Source organism: Phyllostomus discolor, chromosome 13 (assembly GCF_004126475.2).
Source record: "Phyllostomus discolor isolate MPI-MPIP mPhyDis1 chromosome 13, mPhyDis1.pri.v3, whole genome shotgun sequence".
NCBI classification, from domain to species: domain Eukaryota; kingdom Metazoa; phylum Chordata; class Mammalia; order Chiroptera; family Phyllostomidae; genus Phyllostomus; species Phyllostomus discolor.
This window is the reverse complement of record NC_040915.2, coordinates 23,227,021-23,246,513: the sequence shown is the minus strand read 5'-3', so window position 1 is coordinate 23,246,513 and position 19,493 is coordinate 23,227,021. Positions and strand designations below refer to the sequence as shown.

Sequence of the window (19,493 nt, the reverse complement as noted above, 5' to 3'; positions counted from 1 at the left end):
TGGAAATCAGATCCCGTCAGAACATTATTCCTGTAAAGCCCCTCAGAGCTTTCTCGTCATGCTTTGAATGAATTCTGCTCTCCTTTGTATGACCTCTAAGGGTCTGCACAGTCTGAGCCCTGCTGACCTGAACAGCCTCATCCATCTTTTCCCTTTTCCTCATCTACTCCTCAGCTTCTCCAACATTCCAAGGCCTCCCCGCATGCTGTACCCCCACCTAGAACCCCTCTCCCACTTTTGCTCGGTTGGCTTCCTCCCAACTTTCAGGGACCACCTGAATTACATCATCCACTCTTCTCTGTCTCAGCAGTCAGTTTGATTCCTTCACAGCACTTTATTCAAGTCGCAGTTACAGTAGAAGCCCTCTTATCTGATGCAACATGGACTGCAATTAGATTATTTGAAAAGGATGGTTAAAATGGAGAATCACGCGCATACACACACACACACACAACAAATGACTCATAACGGGTATTTTGTTCTAACTTAGAACACCGAAGTGCACATGTACTTTTCTTTCTTTTGATGTAGTGGGAACTCGAAGTCATTTATAAAATAAATGTAAGTACAGATTTATTTTTTGTTTTTCCCCTGGCTTTTAGTGTTGTCTTACCTACACCTAATATTACAGTATTTTAAGTGATGCATCTTTGAGCCTTTCAAAAGTATTTAACTTAGTTTCCAAAGAAATAAAACAACTTTCACCCTCATATTTCACCAGTTTACATAATTTTTAGTTGCATTGCTCAAATACAATGAAAACACAGATGTGTAAGTAGGTCTGGGAACACACAGTTGACTCCTAGTGCGCCTCCAAGCACTCTGATGTGAGCGGAAGTGTGCGGGCTGGTCAGAGAAGAGACGGCTGCCCAGAAGCTGTCCGCTCACCCGGGGCGTCCCTGGGGTGTCTGCGACAGAGTGGAGAATGCAGGTCAGTCCAATGACCTGACTGAACAGAAGTTGGTTAAGAGAGATTTCACTGCTTCTGAGTGATTGTTGGCTTGTTGATTATCTGTCCCTCTGTTAGGCTGTACGTTTGTGAGGGCTGACTCTTTTTGTTTTTCTTAGCGTGCCCACCCAGCACGTAGCATGGTTCTTGGCACTGGGAGGTACAGTCAGTGCCCAGTAAATGAATAAACAAGGGAGTGGACCATCTCCCTCCCGAAGTGAAACATTTGTTTCCTCCCTGTAAGAGGATCGGCATGGACTACCTAAGCACGGTCGTTTCCAGATCCACATTCTGTTACTACTAACTGTGTGTTTCTATATTTCAAGTTCTGACTTCTTCCGTAGGTTTTGTACACACTTAGGACATTACTTTATTGCCTTCCCTCACACCCGCACACGGGACAACCATTACCATGGCCACATCACTACCTAACCTCCCTCCTGGGGCCACTTGTAGGTTTAGGGTGACCCCACCCCTAGTGCCTCCTCCAAGACAAGTAAGGAGGTGGCAGGGCCAGGGCTAGGCCATGCTAGAGCTGTGGAATCTCTGCTAGATTGTTTTTGGGGTGCTGTGCAGGCCTTGTGTTGCTTTGAGCGTGAGTAGGAGGAGCCTCTTTCTGAAGATCTGAGGTTTGAACATGTCTTATTGGAGATACTGGGCAAAACTCTCCCTTACCCTGTCACTGAGGGTTGGTCTTTGCTGGTCCCCATGGTGCTGAGGTCCAGAGAGCCCAGATCAGGTGAGAGCCAAGGTCAGGTGAGAGCCAAGATCAGGTGAGAGCCTCAGGGAAAGAAGCTTCCGGGGGTCCTCCAGCTCGTAGGGGACCGCGGTCTGGTGTGGTGCAACAGCCACATGGTAATAAACATTAGGCTTTTTTCTTCAGTGTGTTCCTTTGCATATTTCCCTCTCATATAGAAGGCACAGAGGCACTGATGGAGGATTTGGGGATCCTGGTTACCAGTATAATAACAGTGGCAACAAATGATGATGACAACGATGATGATGATGATAATGTTGGTGATGATTTCTAACATTACTAATAGCCTCTTGCCTGTATGGAGCCCTTTGGTGCTAGGAACCAGACTACACATTTTACATTCTTTACGTTTTGAATCCCTGTAACAGCCCTATAGAGGATATGCACTAGTACTGTTATTGTGGTTGTTAGTATTATAATTTTCTACAGGAAGAATGGAGGCACAGGGAGACAGAAGTCACGGAACCGATAACGGCAGGACAGAAATCCCAATCGGTGTGTCTCTGACCCACAGTGTGAGTCCTGGCTGCCATGCTAGCTTACCTTACCACGCACCTATCACCATGCCATCCGGTGCATAATTCAGGCATTGATTCAGCACAGCATCTGTGATACAGTGAAGGGCGATAAGAACCAAGGCCCCTGATTTTCAGAGGAGCTTTCTAATTCGATGAGGGAGAGAGACTCACAAACCACCAATAAAAACTGTACAAGAGAAAATGAAATAAACCCTACAGTGGAAGTACAGCATGTCCTGTACCTCAGGAGGGAGATCAGGGCAGACTTCCAAGATAAGGGTCTTAAAGGACAAGCACATTTTCAAAAGTCCGAGGCAGAAATGCCTAATACAAGGCATGTACTTTGCCCTCCCGTTACCCATGCCAGCTGCCACCTTCATCCCTGCTCTCGCATTCCTTCGCAAGGAACTCGCGTGCAGCTTTAGAACCCTCCTAACCCAGTCCCCACCCCAAATCAGACTGAAAGTGTGTATGTGCTCGGCTCCAGGGACCGGAAAAGAAAGGCCGCAGTCTCCTCATTTTAATCGACTGCCACCAGTGTCGGTCATTGCTTCCCACCTGCCTCTCCTGACCACCGACTGAGGCAGTTTAAAGTGTTTTCAAACTTCTCACCTCACTGGCTGTGGAGGGGGCTCCAAGCTGCGAAGGCCCCGCGTCAGTGCACAGCGCTGTGAAAGCGTCCGGAGGATGCCTTGTGGGATCAGAAACTGCACACGCAGTGTGGGCCTGCAGGAGGGCTGGTGCTTCCAGCTGCACCCAAAGCACGGAGGGAGGTGGAGGGGAAGGAAATGTGTCTTTGATCTCAAAAGATCCCGAGTCTCCAGAGCAAAGGCACAAAGGTCACGGGAAGCCATCCAGGACGCACTGGCCTGTGCGTCACCCGCCCTTGGGATCCAGTACACACGCCCACCTGCCCGCCTGTCTGCTGGAACTCAACAGATCTCTTCCTGTCTCTGGGCCTCACAGTTTTCATTGGTAAAACAGAAGATTTGGCTGCAGTTTGCTGCAGTTCCAACACTCTCTAATGATTTTCAGCGGCAGGGTGATAAATAGGAGACAGAGCAAAGCTGGACTGTGGAGCAGGCGAATGGCTCCTGTGCATTTGCTGCCGGATCTGACAGTACTGCGAAAAGTGCACCCTCCAGTGTAGACCCTTGCTGCACAAAAAAGAAAGTAGAAAACAAAATAATACTTTGGTCTATTGGATGGACAAGAGTACCAAAACAACACAAAACCAAAACCACAAAAGCATGATTCAAGAGTAGGCAGAGGTGCTGGCTGCGCCAGGATCTGGAGAGAGGAAAACACAGATGCAGGGAAAGCAAATGCAAATGAGTATCTAGCTACACTTAATTTTTTAAGTTGTCTGATATCCAGCAGAGGCTGGTTAGCCTCAGATGTTACCCAGAGGAGCTCATAATGCTCACTGCAGTAGTAATAGTACAGATAGTAAAAGCTATCACTTACAGAGCATTTACTAAACACTTGCATTGCTAAACACATGCATTAATTTCTTTATTTCCCACAGCAATCCCATGGAGAAGGTACCAGGGTCTCCATTTACGGATAAAGATATCAAGGTTCAACATCACATAGACGTGGTAGCTCTGGGAGTCAAAAGCAGGTCAGTCTGAAATTCAACTTCATGCTTGTAACCATCCTGCCTTCAGAAAAGCAAACATAGACAAACGGGCTTCCTCTTTGTGCCGACTCTCCTGTGACAGGAGCATTTCACCGCAGCCCTTGTCCACTCGTTCCAGCCCTTCAAGATCCCACTCAGATGCCACCGCTTCTGTGAGAGGCGTAGTCAGAATCAATCCAAGCCTCTTTGGGCTCCCAGGGCTCTTAGCTTTCACTTCCATTAGCGCCCTTAGCACTTCCTGCCTGGTTTGGAGTTAATTGAGTCTGATCCTCCCTCCACTCTACACCCCAAGCAAGTTGTTTAGACTCTCATTATGGCACTTGGCATCTTTCATTAATGCTGGCCATGCCTGGATTTATCTCCCATCTTATACAGTGAGCCGTCCCCCTAAGAACAGGAGCTGTCTTAGGAATCTTTCTGTGTCCCTGATATTGAATAGTGCCTTGGGAACAGATGCTTCGTGAGTAAGGCTGGCACACACAGCTGGTTTCTCCCTTTTGTTCAATCTATGGGCTGAGATACTCTGATGTACTTTTCCTTGAACCCTTTCATGGTCAGGGTCATTGAACAACGTCAGGCAGGTGTCTGGGACTCCCGTGTGGAGTTTCGCTCAGATAACTGAGGAAGTGGGACAACTGACCTTTTCTTATATCACTATTGACCCTATGGTCCTCTCTCCACCAGTGGAGGTTTGTCCACTCTTGTGTCATCACTTCAGGAAAAGGATTGCTTGTCTTACTCTGGAATTAGTAACTTCACTTTTCCTCAGGGGAAAAGGCTCTGATCCCAAAGAAAAAAATCTTTAGAGGTCGTTTTTCAAGGGAGGAGGCTTCAAGGGCCACCTGGGACGTTCAGTTTCATGTGCCTGTGTTCACTCCTGGCTGGATGTCTGAGTGGTTTGGAGCACAGGGTTGATGGCGGACAAATGGGGTTAAACTCTGTGCTCTGTCCCTTAGGCAAGTTAATTAGTCACTCTGAAACCTTCGCTTCCTCAGCTGTGTACAGAAACTGTAACAGAACATACCCAATGGAGCTGCTCTGAGAATTAAATGCATTTAAAATGTGTTCATAGCATACTTCTTGCCTACCATTGCATCTGTTGCTGCAGTTGCTATTATTGCATTGTTGAGTTGTGGTTATGGTTATGTTTTGTAAATACATCATCTAGCTACTAAGAGACAGAAGAGCAACATGCAGATGAAAATTTCACCTCTGCAGCTAGCAGGAAATGCAAAAGCACATGTAGCTTCTAGTTGGGAGCCTAAGAATAGCTGTACTTAAGTTTCTGCTTAAAAATAACTTGCATGTTTTTAGGCTTTCAGAATTGAAGGTGCTTTAGAGAGCATCTTTATCAATTGTGCCATTTTATAGAAAACTGAAGCTCAGAGGGGGGAAATAACATTTCCAGGGTCAATCCTTTAAAAATCAGCCAAGCTAGGGTTCTAACTCGGATTTTCTGACCCCAGTCCAGTATATTTCCTAGCGAGTGTCCCTTGAGATACAAACCTTTTCTTGGATGTAACCACTGTGTAGCGTTTCAGCTTTCCTGCCAGTCCCTATGGTAACCTGGGCACCATCTGAAGATGCTGCTCTGCTGGTATTGAGAAGACAGCCATCACACATTTCGGTACACAGACACTGCTGAGATGAGTCTACCTCTTTATGCCAAGTTTCCACTCCTTTCTAACTGTTCCGTAGCATTACTCCTCCGTGAGCTAATTCTGCTAAAATTAATATGCCAATGTCTATATTGGTAATGAGGGTTAAGGGTCTAGTCCTTTCCTTCACATGCTGCCCTTAAACTCAAACGCTGATGAGAATTGCACTGGCATTCTGGGGTGAGCTTCAGCAGTACAAAGCACGAGGAAAATAGGCTAGATTTATTTATTTTTTAATTTTTTAAAGATTTTGTTTATTTATTTTAGAGAGATGGGGAAGGAAGGAGAAAGAGAGGGAGAGAAACATCAGTGTATGGTTGCCTCTAGCACACCCCATACTGGGGATATGGCCTGCAACCCAGGCATGTGCCCTGACTGGGAATCAAACCGGCGATGCTTTGGTTCACAGGCCTGCGCTCAATCTACTGAGCTACACCAGCTAGGGCCTAGGCTAGCTTTATTATTTTCCATACTCAGAGAGCAGATTCAAGGCCTAGCATAGCTGATGGAGAGGAGAGGAAGCAAGACCTTGGGTGGGAAGTACCACCCAAGGTACAACAGTTGGGAAGAAACTCTAATCCAACCCATCAAGGGGCACTTACTCCTGGGGCAAACAAAGTGGATAGTTATTCTGCCTGAACTACATGCCTACATTTTACCACCTCCCTACTTTTGTTCATGCTGTTCCTTTTGCTTTCCTCTATTATTTAAAATTATGTAGGACTTGGCATCACTTAAAATATTTTTATAGTATATGCCATTTTGCTGAATCATCATAGCAGCCCACTGAGGCAAGTACCTGTCACTGCTGTTTCAAGGACAAAACTGGAAGATCAGAGACATGAAAGGACTTGCCCGAGCCACAAAACTCATCTGTCTGTGCAGCAGGAAGGCCTTCTCCTCCCATCTCCAGGTTCAGTGACTCTCCACATGTGAGAGTCAGTGGAAGCTCCAGACTGATACTGGGTGTGGGCACCAGCTTGCCTGGGCTTGAGTCCTGGCACGTGCCCCTTGCCTGTGGTCTGAGCCTGAGCCTGTTACTTATACTGTCTATGCCTTAGTTTCTTCATATGCAGAACTGGGAATAATCATAGTCTTAATCTCAGAAGATGAGCTATTATGTGTAAAGTGCTCAGAATAATGGCTGGCAACAAGATACAGGCTCAGTAAATGTTGCCATAGAAACAGCTCTGCGTCTGTTTGAATTCTTTTTCTGCCAAGGCTCATCTGAAATGCTGTAAATTGTTATTCTGACTTTTCATAAATAGACACAATTTCTGCCTCTTTTGGACCCTGTAATCATTTGTACTTTGCTCACAGCACACAGTGTGTTCTGCTCTGCGCTGGAGGTCTTTGTAAGCTCGTTTTTCCGTCCCACTCCCCCCTTGCTTGGGAGTGCTGTGGCCTTGGACAGAGCTCCGGCATAAGCATGTCCGCAGCAGGGCCCAGTGTAGGGCTTGATGCCAAAGATGAAGGCAGCCAGCAAATCCTACTTACACTGAATTCAAGTGGCCCCAGGACTCTAGTTCCCACTAAATCCTAGTGGGAATGTCCTTAGGGATCAGCCATCCTACACTGAAGCTGGATAATTGGGCTGCTGAGAGAGGGAAAGACGCTGGTCTAAAGTCACGCCGCGTGGTAGCGGCAGTAGGAACTGAAACCAGATCACAACACTACCAGCAACCCTGGGCTCCACCCCAAGTACTGGGCTTGCTTTCTCCTCAGAATGAAGGAGAACACAGCCCATACCCAAAGTAAAGGCAGAGAGTGGGACAAATGACAACACACAGCTCAGCTGCAGCAACAGTATTGCTCCAAGAATAGAGATGTAGTAGGTACCCGTATGTCCAGTGGCCTGCCAGAGGTGGAGGACAGGAGTGAATGACACAGCCAGCAGGCAGTGTTTCTGAACTGCCTTGGCATTTCTTCGCTGCATGAATGGGTCAGGAGTCCTGCACAGGAGACGCTTCTGGGACCCGAATGTATTAAATGAAAACCTTTAAATGGTTTTCTTCCTCTTTTCATTTAACGCTTACCCTAAGCTGGAGTCCTCAAATCTTGGGCTCCAGAGCACTTTCTTCACATTGGTATTTGCACACAGGAGATGACTGAGAGACCCAGGGTCCCTGCACCTGGAACTGGGAAGCCATTTCTAGCAGTTAGCTCACCATGTGATTACCTCCTCTGGGAGGCAGTGGGGAAGGTGGGGGGGCGGCGGGGGTTGATGAGAAAAGGTCAAGTCCTTGTGAGCTTGTGCCTCCGGACCCTCTTTTCCATGGGTTACTGCCGTGCTTCCCCTTTGCTGAGGTTTCAGGGAATGTTTAAAATGTAAAATGAATCAGAGATAATTCTGTGCTGGTCAGCATGACTCGACCAGAGAACTGTTTTGATTCCTGGTACTGCCAAATGCTGTCTTCCAAAGTAAGATAAGGTAAGTCTTAAGGTGATAAGCTTCCCCATCCGTCTTCTCTGATGTTAATGCCTTGGGAGTGGAGGATGGAGAAATGACTTTCTCCTGGCTGTGGGTGAGGCTCTGGAAGAGCTGAACGAGCAGACACAGCCCTGGGTGGGGGTCTGCCTGTTCAGATGGTAGCTCCAAGGCTGCCCTTAACTACAAAGAGAGCCTCTGAAAGGGACGCAGTGCTCGCCAAGCCATGGCTCCTGAGAGCTGACCGTTCACGCAATAGCCTTCCTGCGGAGGGATGCCCAGGTGGCAAGCAGCTCTGACCTTGGGGCTCTGGGGGAGGTCATCTTCTTCTTTTGATCTGTATTTCCAATACATGAGTCATTTAAAAAAAAAGCTAATGTCGAGGATAAAAAGTACTTATAACAGTTAAAAGTGAAGGTGAGACAGGGAGAGAAAATACTTTTTTGCAGAGGAAATTTATTTGGAAGTAATTTCCAACTACCGACTGACTCAAGGTGCCTGCGTGTTTCCTTTTGATTATTGGGACCAGTTTGGTGGTGGTTGTTGCTGTTGTTGTTATTCATTAGTATTGTTTTAATTTGCACATTGGTTTAATATACAGTGTAAACAATATTTGATAAGCTTTCAAAGAGCTCACGTACCCATCTTACAGACACCGTAAACCACATGTATATCCAGTTTGCCTCTACCTTATTATCATCTTTGCCGGACGAGCCACCTTCTCAGTCCCTCTGATTTATATCAGTTTCCAAACTACTCCACAGATGAGCCATTAGCTATATTGAATGCATACTTTTTGGGTGGCATTTCTAAATTTAAGCCTCCCCTGGGCATGATGGAGCTGTCATGACACATATGGATCCCATTACTTGCCAACAATGCCATTTTTCTGTCCTATCAACACCTTCCACGCTGATGGAAGTTACAGAGGTAAAAATGAAAACCGAATTGGCCTATAAATTTTGAAGTGTAGTGGATTTATAAGATTGATTGTGCTTTATTGCTGTTTGTTTTTCATTGTAACACTTAATCAATGTCTTCACTTTTTAAAGAAAACTTTATTCCCTTTCTCACTGAATGCCCCATCAGCTCATAACATCCAGAGCTGTCACTTACTACCACCTAGTAACATATAATAAGCCCCTGCTGATTCTGTTGAGCTGCACTTTCCTTGAAGTCGGGGACAGTCTGAGCAAGAAACAGCCCTGCAGGTCTCTCCCTCTTTGTGCTGTGTAGTGCAGGGTCAGCAAATGCATGACACACATACTCCCTTCCCCTGCACCCAAGGCAGACGTCACTAATTGATCATGGCGTTCTTTCCAGGGGAGCCCAGTCAAGGCCTCAGAGTCCTCATCGTCAGCATTCCTGGAAGCCGCTACCACTTTATCAGACCAGCAAGGCTTGATAACACCGATTTTCTGGCCTCACCATAAGGGTTAAAAGCAAGGGTTTTGGAATTGGCCTGACCTGAGTTCAAATCCCAGCACTCCCACTTACTTGATATGTGACCTGGAGTACAGTTGTCTAAGTGCCCTAAGTCTCAGATTTCCCCACTCTGAAGTGACCAATCCTCTCATCCTTCAGAAGTCTAAATTTGGGCATTTCCCCCTTTGAGAAACCTCTATTTATGTAAGACTGAGTGTAGGAGCTTCAGGCCTCTGCAAACACGCTGAACTTGCTCTTCATACTCCTTCTCACTGGAGAAGCAATGGGCTCATTTCTTTTCGTTTCCTGTGATTGGTGTGTGAGCTCCTGTGGGCAGCTATGTTTTTCAGAGCCCAGCAAAGGGCGTAGGCTCTTTGCTGGACTATGAAAAGTAGCTAAAATAAGTAGCACCATCAACACATGAAAATCACTTAGAACAGTGCTAAGCATATGATAAATGCTCAATAAACACGGGTTATTTTCATATATATTCTTATGTTCCATCATTGTAAGTCTCAGAGAAGAAAGCTTACTACAGAGCTAACTTTTACATGTGTATGGTTTAATTTTGGATTGCTGTTATTCTCTGGCTGCCAAGGATGCCAGAGCTATCTGTTATCTTCTAAATTTTAAGAGAATTGCATTCCTTGAAACAGAGCCATATTTCTTTCTCATAAAACCTAACATGGGGCCGTATGTATAAGAGGCCTATTTAAGCATGTTTTGGGCCACACCTATCAAGTTTGCCAACACTATTGACCACCAGCCCAACCTTTGCTGACTCCAGCCTTGTGGGGCCCTGTACTAGGTACTCTTCCAGGTCACTGAGGCCCCACTGTTCTCTTTTGAGTACCCATGGCCAATAGCCTGGGAGGTCTGCTAAATGCAGACTGCTGGGCCCACCTCCAGAATTTCTGAGTCAGTGGGTGGGGCTTGGTAATTTGCATTTCTGACAGGTTTCATGCTGCTGGTCCTGGACCGTTCCTTGGGAACCACTAACAGAATAAAGGAGATAAAAGAGGAACACTCTTGCCTAGGGAAGGTACCATGAGTCCTATTTCTCAGCTCCCAGGTTGGCGATGATCTCCATCTGAATCCTGTAAGCTACATTTGCAACTAACTCTCATTACAGTCAAGAAAACTTACATGTTTAAGTGTCAGCTTCAGGACCTTGCTGAAGGATGAAAGAGCAAGGCTTCTAAATTTTGCTGATGGAGTTTGAAACTTTTCCTTCTTTCTCAGTTGACAACTGGTGAAAATTCTTGATACTTTAATGTGTCGCAGTTAATACCATACTTTCTCAGGATACTTTATGTTTTACCAGAGTGCTTTCATCTATGTTATCACATTTGACTCTTACAGTAACTGCTTTAGGGAAGGCAGGCAGGAATTAGCATCTCTCTTTGAGTGACAAGGCAGAGTAAACCAGGTCCCAGAATCCTCAATTCATTGCCAGGTCTCTTTCCATGACACCATGTAGTTTCTGTGCAAGAGTCAGTTCTGCCTTGAGCTCCCTTCATGTACTAAGCCTTAATTTATTTCAGATTGTTGCAGATGCTTTGAGCTGGAAGACATGATAAAGAGACCTACTAATCGGAAGGTTCTTAGGCATTTGGGAATACAGATTCCGTTGACAGCATCAGGAAAGCTTTGGACCCTTTTCTCAAACAATACAGATGTGTAAATATGTCATACGATTAAATAAGGGTTGATGTTGTACGTGGACCTCTTAGAGTCCAAGGCCATTGTGCTTTGGGACTGAGAAAGGCACCATTCCCGATGAACTGACCGTGGTCCTGTGAAGACCAGCCACAAACCATGGAGCCGGAGCAGAGGCGATATATTCACTTTTGGGTTGGTTCGTTAGTTGATTTTTGTGATTTTTAACAGATGAGTGAACTGAAATTCAAGAATTGAAGCAATTTGATTCACTCACCACAGCCAAATAACAGCAAAGTCCAGGTGGGGACTCGGACATGGGGTGTGGAAACCTTTCACTCTCAGCTGGTCTTTCTTACAGGCTGGGAGCCCTTACCTAACTTTTCCAAGATCCACTTCCCCTGCTTTGCAGTAGGAATCAGGAAACCCAATAATGTTTAAGAACTGTATTCTGATAGGGCTCTTTTTAGTGTAAATGGAAGAAAATATGTTAAGTGCTAACACAAGTTGTAGCACACCCAATAAGTATGGATTCTCTGGCTCCTAGGCCATCTTTCTTAGCTCCAGTTCATGTGTGACCATTGGATATGTTTTTCTTTCTCTCAGGACAGGTAGGTAGTATCTCAGGTTAACCAGCAGCTATATACATGCAGGTCCTCTGGGCTGTACGTATCTGTGTCATTATAGATGTCATAACAATGGCATTGCTTATAACTGTGCTCAGGGGATCTGATGTTACTTCAAGTGCTTGTGCCATTGTCCCGTGTAGAATCTCGGGGACACTTGTCCTCTCTCTAAGCATGGATACAAAAATAGAAAAGAAAAAGTCTCACTAAAGGGAAGAAAGTTTCGACCACAGTAGTATCTGGTTCTCCCTACATTTTTCAATGCTTATTTTAGCTTGTGTAAGACTCGTTCTTCACACTGCAAAAGAATCACATTATACTTCCTAATCTACAGAGGGTAATGATTTTCACCTGAATATTTTGTTCTGCATTTGCATCTAATTCACATTTAAAGTTAAGCAGAATTTATAGGTTACTTCACTGCATACATTTTATTGTGTTTTAAACATAAAAAAACACGATTCTTGTTTTACGTCATCATTGAAACCGTAGAATGCCAGAAATGGGAAGAAACACAGAGGCTTCATCTGATCCCTTTTATCAGGGGTCCCCAGCCTCCAGCTTGTGGACTAGCACCTGTCTGGGCCTGTTAGAAACCAGGCCGCACAGTAGGAGGTGAGCTTGAAAATAACGCACTCGAATCATCCTGAAACAATCCCCCTCCAGTCTGTGGAAAAATTGTCTTCCAAGAAACTGGCCCCTGGTGCCTAAAAGGTTGGGGACCACTGCCTTATATCATAGGCTAGAGGTGGGTGCTCTGGAATTGGGGAATGTCCTGAAGGTCAACTGTGAGTTCAAACAGTCTGCTGCAGAGCCTACACTTGAACTTACATTTCCTGGCTCCAAATTCAGTGTTCTCGCCATGTTTGTCCTGTCCAGCCTCAGATATGAAGAGTCCAGAAAGGCCAAACAATGGTAGTAGCATTTTCCCACTCTTAATTTTTCCTACTCATCATTTTTCTAAAAAGAAATTTTGTGGACAGTGTGACAGAAATACATATTCCTTTTTCCATTTTCGATAAGTAGCTGTTCCTGCTTCTGCCTGTTGCCTTGATGAGACTCCCATAATGCTCACTCGCCCTCACCTACACCTTCCATGTTATATGAGTGGCAATCCATGTTTCTCCCCAGTACCATGGGCCACGTCACAGCGCCCATTTTTTAGAACTTCTTGAAGTGCCTTTACAGAGGAGGTCTTGCCCACGGGAACAGTGCCCTAAATCAGCCTTTTGAAAGTAAGATCTTCAGACTCCTTGACTCTACATGACTGGTTTGGTGAAATAAAATAACCACAGTGTTCCAATGCCTTAAATACAAATTGAGTTTGCAGGTTCCTGATTTATCTGTCTCAGGATTCAACTCTCACTTTTTCTAATGACTCACAGTTGCAGTGGCCCCATTCCTGCAGAATCTTGGGGAAAGTAAGCACCTTGAATGAGACATTTCCTTATGTTATTAAAGAAGTTATCAGTAAAGAGGGAAAACAGTCGAAACCGAACTGCATTTCTGAGCACAGCTTTATCGAGCTGTTAAGATCTGCTCCTGGCCTAAGTGAGGTCACGGCTGCATGTTATCTAAGTCTGCAGAGAGACAGCTGAGTGAGCTGTGTGAGGCCATTATTCAGAAATGCTTCCATTATTAGCATTGTCAGAAAATAGCATCTTTGAAAAAGTAGTAAACATACTTCTCTTGTGACTAAATAATTTTAAATATTTTGAAGAGAAGAACCGAGTTCTCTACGTGCCCCTGCTTTTGTAAAAAAAGCTTAATATACACAACTTTACTTGGGCAGTGCGGCAGTGTCACCGATGGTGACTACTTCTGGAGCTAGATGCTGTATTTTATACTTGTCCCCATTCTCCGTAACTTCCTGGAACGGAACCTGATGCATAGAAGGCATGTGTTATCTGGTTGCTGATTAGTAACGAGGAGCATTAGTGTAGCCGATGACTCCTTCAAGGGCTCCTGAGGTGGCAGGGTATTTTATTTTTTGTTTGTTAGTCTTGCTTCCCAGACAGCTTCACACTCAGTGAGTCCGTAGCCCCTGCCGGGCCCTCCTTTCTTGTCTGCTCTCATGCCCCCTTTGTCAGCAGTCCTGTCTGCTCCTCCAGTCTCCACTCACCTGCTGCTCTTCCTATCTGACGTCTGTGGTTCAGTGACCAATCACCAGGTTCAGTGACAAAGCCTGTTAAGTCACTTAGCTCACATTTATACAGCTGTGTAGTCAACATGCCTGCAGGGTGCAAGAATGATGTAATACTTTCAACTGGCTTAGAAAACATTTTATTCTGAATTAATATACTGATGTTTTCCAAAATTTTAATGTTGTTTAAAGTCTGAAAGCTGGTGAAATGGAAATGCACGTAAAACAAAATGCAAGCTATCTCATGGGTAGTAGTATTCTTAATTAGAAAGTTTAAACCCTAGATTCTACCTACCAACAGAGATTTCTAGTCTGTCCACTTTTACCTTTTCTAAAGTGCCAAAATTAAGCCAAATTTTAAACTGAGTACATTATCTTTGGGAAGAAAACCAATACACCAGAAACCAAATGATCCTATGTTACTCTCAAGTTGTTGCTACCTCCATCCCACACATAAATCTAGGCTCCTTTGATAATTATATAATAGGATGTGGGCATTCTAAGTTTAAGAGACAGTTTGAGGAAAATCAGAAAGAAGCCAAAAACATGGTGCGTGTGTGACAGGCGGCAGGGGTAGGTGGGTAGTGCTACCAGTTGTTTAGGGGGCAGGCGCAGAGTGAATCAGCAGGACTTAAAGGACAAAGGAGAGAAGGGAGGGCACACTCGAAGAGCAGACATGAAGAGAAGGATAAGCAATTTCAATCGGCCATGGAGACCCGCTGCAGGTATGAGATGAGAGGAATGGCCTGCCCCTAAGTACACTTCATTTGTGTTATGGACTGAGAGTCAGTGGCTCACTCAAAGGCAAGGGGACCAGTTAAGGGACCATGCATTCCTGCATACCCACTCTCCCTGATCCCAGTTGCATGGACCAAATCACAGCTTTTCATGTTTCTGCTCAGCAAACCTCAGGAAAAGACTAGATGGCTAGAAACAGAGGCAATGCTGATATCATACTTCCAAATAAAAGAAGGGGGCTAATGACACACCACTCTTCCCTAGAAAGAATGAGCATCAGCAACCCACGTTCCCAGGGGACCAAAGGGCTGATTCACCCACTTCCTGTGAACAAAATGGCAGCCGCCGCAGAGACTTACCTGTATGTTTAGCAGAAAAGTCGCACATGCTGGACTCAGGCACACACTAGACTAGTCATTTCAGTTGTTGGCTTTTAAAAACAGAAATGTAGCATGATCTCACTAGATGTCTAATTTTTTGAGTATTTGATTCCTTGGCTCAGAGGAATCTCTCAGCATTCAATATCCACAGGATTTCTGGTCAATGCCATGAGTCATCTTTATGCCCAAAGGCAGGATGTTTTTCATACATCTGTGCTTTTACTCAGAAGTGTCCGTCTGTCTGAAATGCCCTACTTTCCCCGGTAAAACTGGACAAGTAGCAGCAACAGAAGTGATGGCCAGGACAGGCACCAGAGTATGTGAAAGATACACCCTAGAGTATACGTAAGGCACTAGAGTACATGTAAAGAGCAGAGCACCCTGCTGACTTCGTAATGTATTGTTACCTCATTTCATCTTTCCTACAACCCAAATTTTATCATCTCAGGGTATAGATGAGAAAGTCGAGGTTCAGAGAGCGCATGTAACTTGCGTAGGTCACACAGTCCAAAAATCCAGAGACAGGAATCTTAATGAGTACATGCCCCCTAAGTAAACTTTATTTAAAAATTTTAAAAATAATATTTACATTTTTAGAATATGGGTTGCAACCTGCAGGCCAGGGGGAGAGGGGGGAGGGCTGTCCAGAGAACCCGAAGTCCTGAGCCTTGTGCAGTGGTGTCCGGTGCTGCCTGGCAACGTCCTCCCCTTGGACGGGCTGGGAAGCATCCTGCACCCACTGTCGGGAAGCAGATCTAGGAGCCCTTGTGTTTCTTTTTTTATATTTTGTTTGGAACTTCTGAAAAATGCAATGCCAACTTCAGAACTGCATTTTAGCTCCTAAAAGAGGTTTCAAGAAGTCTTTTCTTGTCCTGTGGTAGGGTCTCTACTGAGGTCAAGGCCAAGAACTGTATCTTCAGTAGAAAGGAAGAACTCTCCGGGAAATTTAACAGTGTCCTTGGCTATGGAAGAGCCACTTCTTCTGTCCATTGCTGTCACGTACCTAATAGCACTGTCTGTGTTTTCTGCTTTGGACTGTGTCACACCCTCAGGTATGGTTTACACATGTCTTTTTGGTCATTCCTGTAGCGTTTTCTCTTTGATTTGCTCCTTGCTCAGAAGCTTCCTTGTCACATTCCAAGGACTTAACACCATCATCTGTGAATTCTTTAATGACATCTTTTGCTATCATTAGAGTATCTTCAGGGCCAGTAGTAAGCTGATGAATGATTTGATTATCCTCTAAGGTTCTTTTCTTTACCTTGCCAATCAGTCATCCAATCTCGGATTTTAAGACCTGGCTTCTTGGCTATTAACTTCATGGATTAGAACCAGTGGGTCCATTCAAGTGGGCATGAAAGTCCACGTCAGGTAATTCTGAGTAAAAGGTTGCCTTCCATGGTTCTTGTTCTTCTGCCTCCATTATAATTTAGCAGAATAAAGAGGTTTTCTCCAAACACTTTTATTCTTCATATGAATACCATGTATTTTGGTTAGGAAGGTTTGCAGTGTTGAGTTTTCTTCAGATGACTCAACTTCCACACGTTCTGACAAGATCAGCTGCACATGTAGCCCTGGGCTCAGCTTTACCACAGCGATGACCCCGATCACAGGCCTGAGGAGCCTGTGAGCATCAGGCGGGGGCAGCACAGGCGTCAGTGACAGCAGGTCCCTGAACCAGAGTTCCCTGCCGCCTGTGGGTATGTGCCCGAGGCTTTTCCCTGCTGGTAGACCTGGGACTGTGCGTAGTGTGCCATTCATCCACGGTGACTTACGATGTCCGAGCCATGTGGCATTGTGTGTGCATCCCCCCAACTCAACTTTTCAGAAGTTCTTTGTCCCGAAGCTTCAGTTAATGCCCCCAAATGCTCTCCTTTTGAATTCTGTTGCACATCAGTTGAATTTCATCTGGTAACATGTTCTACCTGAAAGTCACTCATTCTATAAATATTTATTAAATAGCATATTATATACTAGGCACTGTGGTAGGGGAAAACATCCTGGAGGAACACAGGTGATGAGAATGCGGGGTAAGGAGGATTATGATTGGAAGTCAGAAAGGGCTCCAAAGGGAGCGCAAAGGAGGGCACAGCCAACCTGCCCTGCAGGGTTTGCGAAGCCTTGCAGGAGGGAGTGTCACTGAATCTAGGACCTAAACACCAAGCAGGTGGTGGCGGGCGAAGAATGGGAATATTTCAGACCCATGCAAGCACATGCTCATCTGGAAAAGTTGAGTAGCTTGTATTGCTACTTCTGTCCCTGCCTCTACCCTCAGTACTGCCAACTCTTACAGTCCCAACATTCCTCTCATCCATAGATGGTGACCTCAGCATAATGGGGTGAATGCATTTGGCATAGTTGGTTCCAGAGTCAGAGTGAGTTCAAATCCTAGCTCTACCACTTCCTGGCTTTGTGACTTTGAAAAAAAAACAGAGATATTACCATCTGTAAACCTCAGTTCTATGTCTGGAAGTGAAGATTAGCAGTAATGCCACCATTTTAAGGTGTTGCAAGTATAAAAACAACCTAATAATATATAAAGAGACGTAGCACAGGACCTATACAAAGCAACTCCCCAATAACGATGGCTTTTACTGATAGTGGTAGGTACTGCTAGGTCCTCCTAGATTCTGGCCTCTCCATGAAAGGAATCTGACTCATTTTCATTGTGTTCCTCATTGGGTCTTAACTACACAAACTTAATAACAGATATTCAGTATGTGCCTGCTGATGGATTTGCTGGTGTACACTTTCCATGAATTCATCCAACCAACAAATACTTATTGAGCACTTGCTACGAGTCTGGCACTGTTCCAAACGCTGGGAATACAGCAGTGAGCCAGGTGCACTCCTGGAGCTCTTGTCCTAGAATCCTGACCAGCAGTTGTATAAAATGGGTGGTTACTGACTCATTAGAACCGGGTTTGAAAAATATCATCCAAAGCATAAGAATGATCTAAATTGTTAGTGATCATAACTGTGAACCCACTTGATGTTTCTGGAGAACCGGATTCCTTATCTTGAGACCTCTTCAACCGGTTCAGTGTTTTTCCCTCTGCCTGAATCTAAAGTGATAATTTCCACTTCACTCTACAATCTACACCACAGAGTCTCTCCCATAGTGCTTATCAGCTGCTGAAGAGTTTCTGGATCATCTTCTGTCTTTCTACTACATTTTATTAGCGCCCGAGAGGCTGTCTGTTTGTATAGAAAGATTATCCATCAAGCAATTTAGGTTTAACCTCAGTTATGCTACTAATCAGTGTGTATATATTTTTCATTTATCATTTCAATAACTATTAATGAAGTGCTATTAGAAGCACAGCGTGGCCTCATTGAGGGTTCGGGCTTGAGAGTCAATGCCTGGGTTAGAAACTGGCTCTGCTGCTTTGTGGCTGTGTAATCGTGGGCGAGTGACTTGACCACTCAGCTTCCTTAACTGCAAAATGGGGCAATAATCCTACCCACCTCACAGGGTAGTTGTGAGTATTTAGTGAGTCAATGCATGCAAAAAAATCCTTGAACAGTGTGCCTAAAACTAGCACATTTCGAAAAAAATGTCAGACACTGTTACTTCACTATTAATATTTGTTGTTATTAACATACTCCAGGCACTGTATGTGGCATCGAAGAAGGAGTGGAAAAAAGAGGGAAGGTCATGGTCCTTAGAGGTCTTGCTTTCTAATAGGCGAAGAAACATTAAGGAACTAGCCACTCAAATACATACGTGGTTGCACGTTGCAGTGAGAGCCATGAAGGCAATGGGCAGACGAGGGTGGAGGTCGGAGGAGTGCCGTGTGAGCGAGAGCTAAAGAGGAAACAGGGCGGGTGGCGAGGAAGGAGGCCTGTGTGCCTGTGTGTGGAGGCCTGCCCAGGAAGGGAGGGGAGCACGTGCCAAGGCCCCGAGGCAGGGACTGAAGGGCCTGTGTGGTTACGTGGTGATGATTAAGGTGGACTGGGTCCTGACTGTGCACTGCTGGGTGGGGAGTGGGGACCTTGAAAATTATCCTAAGGGCAAAGGAGAGCCATTGATGGCATGTGATTTCCTTCTGGCACATGGACTTCTCAAAAGTAAAGGAGAGGAGTATATAAAATATTCCCTCAGCCCTGCCCAGTGCAGCTCAATTGGCTGGGAGTCATTCTGTAAAGCGGAAGGCCGCCGGTTTGATTCCCAGTCAGGGCAGGTGCCTGGGTGGCAGGTGCACTTTCCAGTTGGTGGGCGCGGAGAGGCAACCAGTTGATGATTGTCTCTCACGTCGGTGTTTCTCACCCTCCCTTTCTCCCTCCCTTTACCCCTCTCTAAAAATAAAGAAAATCTAAAATAAAATAAAATAGTCTCTCCAGCCCCTTTAACGCTGAAGAATATGAGATTCTATGATGGCTAACCCCCAAAGTGGAAGTTTCTGGGGAAAGTAGAAAAAAAATAAGTAAGTGGAAGAAGAAAGGGAAACAAGGAAGGAGACAGGGAGGCAAGAAAGAAGGAAAGGAGCTGATGACTAGAACTTCTGAGGAGACATGAAGTCTGGAAAGGAGATGCTGAATATTCAGCACAGATACAGGCTTGGTACCT

General features: G+C 45.2%; 1 protein-coding gene and 1 pseudogene across 3 annotated transcripts in view; both read right to left on the bottom strand.

The window, feature by feature from the left end:
- The window catches only part of GRIA1 (glutamate ionotropic receptor AMPA type subunit 1), a 274,494-nt gene that overhangs the window by 146,765 nt on the left and 108,236 nt on the right, over positions 1-19,493 (bottom strand). The window lies entirely within an intron of this gene.
- LOC118498003 lies at positions 15,577-18,021 on the bottom strand (annotated as a pseudogene).